The 4,932-nt window shown below is 42.5% G+C and overlaps 1 long non-coding RNA gene across 1 annotated transcript; it reads right to left on the bottom strand.

The window, feature by feature from the left end:
- Positions 1–196: 196 nt before the first annotated feature.
- On the bottom strand, positions 197–4,677 carry LOC106521955 (uncharacterized). Its single transcript, XR_001310730.1, has 2 exons — positions 4,620–4,677; positions 197–4,241 (listed from the first exon to the last, which is right to left on the bottom strand). It is a non-coding gene; the product is annotated as an uncharacterized LOC106521955 (long non-coding RNA).
- Between the last annotated feature and the right edge of the window lie 255 nt (positions 4,678–4,932).

Genomic DNA, 4,932 nt, shown 5'->3' with positions numbered 1-4,932 from the left:
ATGATCAGTTGTGTTTGTGTGCATTTATCAAAGATGAACACAAAAATTACTTTGCTCTTGAAAAAAATAATTTCAAAAATCCCTTCATGTCCGAACTCTTTAACTTCTTCACAGAATCACATCAAGCCTCGTGCTTCAAACAAAACAGGATGTGAGCTGCAGTCGTGAAGCAAAAGGAGACCAGAAAGGCGTCCAATCAGGCGTCAGTTCAGTGCAACTTTATTCATTAGAATATGTACAGAGAAAGAAAGATGTTCTGTGGAGCTCTGTGGTGGATTCGTTTGGTTATTTTTTTGTTTTGGTTCATCACACTCACAAAGTCCATGACTGCCAGCAGGGTTGTTTCACCACACGTTAGTTACACACACACATTACTTCTCATTAGTGTTGGTGGACAGTTCATTAGTGCTGAGGTCTTTGTGTGCTCGAGGTTACCCCGAAAACAAAACAAAAACAACCTGACTCACACAGTTACTCATAGGTGAGTGGAGCTTAACAAAGAATGAAAAATCAGATTATTTTTTTTTAATGGAGAAAACCTCTTGAGATKAATTTTGAGTGAAAAAAGAAACATGAAACAGGACACTGATCAGATTTATTTCTTATCCTGAGTAAACCCTAGAGTCAGTTTCCTGTGAACAAATAAATAAAAAAAGCAGAAGAAATGTGGACGGGGGCACAGAAATAATAAAATCCTGACAGTAAGTCAAAAGTTCTGAATCATGCAGAGTGACCCGGTGCTGTCTGAGTGACCCGGTGCTGTCTGAGTGACCCGGTGCTGTCTGAGTGACCCGGTGCTGTTTCAGTGTGTGTGGATGCGTCGCTGCGTAAACATCCGTGTGCATCACATCATTAGCACATCCAGGGTGTGATCTCTCTGCGCTGCAGCTGCTGGCCGGAAAGCAGTGGTTGGAGAGCTCCAGGTACTACTAACCACAGCGCTGCATCTCCACACACACGCGCATTATAAGTCGTGTTTGTTCGAAAATACAGGAAATAATCGCTCGTCTTTGGTGCAGAGCAAACGCAGGGCCTCAGGTTGGAGGGGGACAAAATAAAAGTGCAGTTTGTGAAACCACCAATTGCTTCCCGAGAAAAATGAAAACAAATTTTTCAAGAAGCTTCAAACCCGATGATTGTGGTTGAGCTTTTCTCACACTAAACAGTTATTTAGAAATGAGGTTCTGTGGAAAAGTTGTGACCATTTCTTATCTTACATGATGAAGAAAGCTCTTCAAACGATCTCAAACTGGAGAAATAAAGTTTCATTCTGACCAAACTGACGAGCTAACAGCTAGTCTGAGAGAAACCAAACTAGATCTCTGCCTTTTTCAAACAACTCCAATTCACACAAAAACTTTTTAAACTTTTATATTTTTGCCTTTGTTGTTTCACACATTARTCCCAGAAGAAATACTTGTCAACAACCATGTAATGCAGAAGTTACAATAAGGTAAAAGTTGAAAAGTAATGTTTGTAAGAATCACTGGAGATGTTTTCAGTTCAGCTCAGCTTCAGGGCCGGTTCTAACCAATTTGGCGCCCAGGGTGAGATTTCAAGTGCGTCCCCCCCCCTCCCCCCCGAGTAACGTTCTAAATCTCACTGAAATGATTCATCTTTAGAAACCAGGTAGTTCACTTGTTCATGTTAACGAGCAGCTGTGGAGTGAAGCAGTTCTAGGTGGATCTAACCCCCCAGGTGGGGATCCTTTCTGGGTAGAGTTTGCATCTTCTCTCTGTGCATGTGTGGGTTTTCTCTCTGGTTTCCACAAACCATGAACTGGACTGTTAGGTTAATTGGTACCTGAGAGAGTGAATGTTTGTCTCTATGCGACCCTGTGATGGACTGGAGACCTGTCCTGGGGGTGCCCCGCCCCTCCCACAGTGACTGCTGGATATGGGCCTGAAAGGAAGAAGCAGGTAAAGATAATGGATGGATCCTCTGCACCATGTTTTTATTTTATTTTGCCCAATGAGATCACAGATCAACATGCGAACTCCACACAAACAGACCCCAGGTCCGAACTGGGGATCGAAYCCAGGACCTTCTTGTTGTGAGGCGCTGGTGCTAACCACTGATCCATCGCGCTGCCAAATAACGCCTCATGTAGTAACGAAGCAGCTGAGAAACCCACAGAACAAGTTACCTTCATAAACCTGAGAAACCAGTGATTATTCTACAGACTAAATCAACTACAGCCAGATAAAATGTTATATTTCTTTACATCCCCCTATCTAGACGGTGCCCTTAGCCTTTACCTATACTGCCTATGCCACGGGCCGGCCCTGCTCAGGTTTGAGAAAACAAAAAAAAAATCCTTATTGAATCAATAAGGATCAGACATACAAGAGTTGCTTTTAAAGAAAAGTAAAGTTTTTTTTTATTTCTAAGAATGCCTTAAAATTTTTAAAATTACTCCAAATCAGGAGCTGTTTTACTTTTTTAATTTGAGCTTTTTCCACCCAAAGAGCATCAGCTCAATCCCGGAGCCTTCATTCAAACTTTATTTGTTAAAAACACTTTTTGTAATTTGCAAATCAGTTCACATAAATCTGTTTATAAATGAAGCAGGGGAAGTGTGAGGATTCGGGATTTCCATTCTGTGTCTGTGTTTTCCTGCTCCTCTGTTCCTCCCCAGCTCCTCCCACTCACAGGTGTTTATTTCTGCTCGTTAGTGTCTTTTTGTGTTGGCTACCTGCCACTCGTCCCGGCTTCTCGCGTTTTTGCTCCAGTAAGCAGGTTTGCATCATGTCTTYTCCCCCATTGCTTATTAATGAATGAGTTTTGTTTTTGAGCTCTTTGTGCCTGCCTGCTTCCTGGGTCCAAACATAAATAAACTGTGACATAAATCTGCCTCTGTAGCTCTGCTTCAAGCCAACTAATCCAAAGAATCCATCGTTCGTTGGTCAAAAATCATCCATGAGCTTAAAATTCGGACACAAACGTCTTTGTTTCTCCAAACTGGAGTTGTTCAAGTAGCTATCTGCTACAGGTAAGATATTAATTGTTTATAAACTTTCCACAAAACCCCATTTCAAAGGATTAGAAGAATTGCTTCAACAGGAAGGTTACATCATTTCTTAATCACCAGAAAAGACAAACAACTATGTACATAAAATAGTTCTGGATTATTAACAAAAAAAAAACTTTTCCTGCAGCTCTGCAAATATTTTCATCTTCAGGCTGCGACTCGAAAACACACACGACTACTTGGTGAGTAAAGGTCGAGTGGTTGTGTTACAGCTTCATATTTAGTGTGTTGGTTTCTACATGTTTGTGTAAAGATTTACAGACACTTCAATTTGAAGTTGTGGAATAATAAAGTACACGTTGCAAAATACGCGTCTGTACAAAACTTGAAATATTTGTACACAGAGGAATGACCATATACAGCAGAGAGTACTTCACATGCTGCAGCTTTTAAAGGACAATTCTGGTTCTTAATCATTCCAAACTCTGAGCTGCGACGAGGTAATGATTAGCGCTGACGTTAGAGCAGCACGTCGGGGTTTCGGGCTTCTTTGCAAATYGCCTTCTTTCTCGTGAAATTCTGAAGATTTCAGGGTTTCCCCCCCAGGAAACTGGTTGGTGAGGTGGYGAGCACTACTTTCCCTCCCCAACTCATCCAAAAATGATTTCAATGTCTAACTGGTCACTGGTGCACTCAGACAGGAAAAAAAAAACATTAAGGCATTCCTTTTTGTTCAGTTTATTTCTATAAGCCAGATTCACAACACAAGTCAGGGCGCTGTACAAAAACACACGTGCGTGTTAAAATACCAACTAGTTGTTGAATTCACTWCATCTCGATCTCTTTTATCAAACTAAAGAACAGTTTTTTTCATTCCTCAAAAGAAAATTAAACATTAAATTAAAGATGATAGTTTTAAATAAAGATCATTTTGTGTTGATAAATAATTTTGAATCTTTGATCAAACCTCCACAAGAACACTGATTTTATGACCTGTTGTTCGAAGTGTCCATCAGCTGTGACGCCCGTCTTAAATCACTTTGTAGATCTAAATCTAATAATCATTTCCTGAAAGCTTCAATACAATACACTCTTTATGTGATATTTTGCCAACAGAGTTGACCCCAAATARTAAAGGCCCTGTCTCACTACATTGTTTTGTTTTGTACTGTTTTGATTAGTTTTATTATTTACTGAGCCCGCGAGGGGACATGGGAGGATTTTTTTCTTTTGCGTTCCCTCGCAATGCCTTTGCGTTCCCTCGCAATACCTTTGCGTTCCCCCGCAATACCTTTGCGTTCCCTCGCAATGCCTTTGCGTTCCCCCGCAATACCTTTGCGTTCCCCCGCAATGCCTTTGCGTTCCCTTGCAATACCTTTGCGTTTCCCCGCAATACCTTTGCGTTTCCCCGCAATGCCTTTGCGTTCCCCCGCAATACCTTTGCGTTCCCCCGCAATGCCTTTGCGTTCCCTCGCAATACCTTTGCGTTCCCTCGCAATGCCTTTGCGTTCCCTCGCAATACCTTTGCGTTCCCCCGCAATACCTTTGCGTTCCCTCGCAATACCTTTGCGTTCCCTCGCAATGCCTTTGCCTTCCCCCGCAATACCTTTGCGTTCCCCCGCAATGCCTTTGCGTTCCCCCGCAATACCTTTGCGTTCCCCCGCAATACCTTTGCGTTCCCTCGCAATGCCTTTGCGTTCACCCGCAATACCTTTGCGTTCACCCGCAATACCTTTGCGTTCCCCCGCAATACCTTTGCGTTCCCTCGCAATGCCTTTGCGTTCCCCCGCAATACCTTTGCGTTCCCCCGCAATACCTTTGCGTTTCCCCGCAATGCCTTTGCGTTCCCTCGCAATACCTTTGCGTTCCCTCGCAATACCTTTGCGTTTCCCCGCAATGCCTTTGCGTTCCCTCGCAATATTGTTTTGTGTTCCTACGCAAAAGCTTGATTTGTATATGAT

The sequence above is a fragment of the Austrofundulus limnaeus genome, unplaced genomic scaffold (assembly GCF_001266775.1).
Source record: "Austrofundulus limnaeus strain Quisiro unplaced genomic scaffold, Austrofundulus_limnaeus-1.0 Scaffold119, whole genome shotgun sequence".
NCBI lineage: Eukaryota > Metazoa > Chordata > Actinopteri > Cyprinodontiformes > Rivulidae > Austrofundulus > Austrofundulus limnaeus.
Note: the sequence above shows the minus strand (reverse complement) of the source record. Positions and strands in the feature narration are given on the sequence as shown.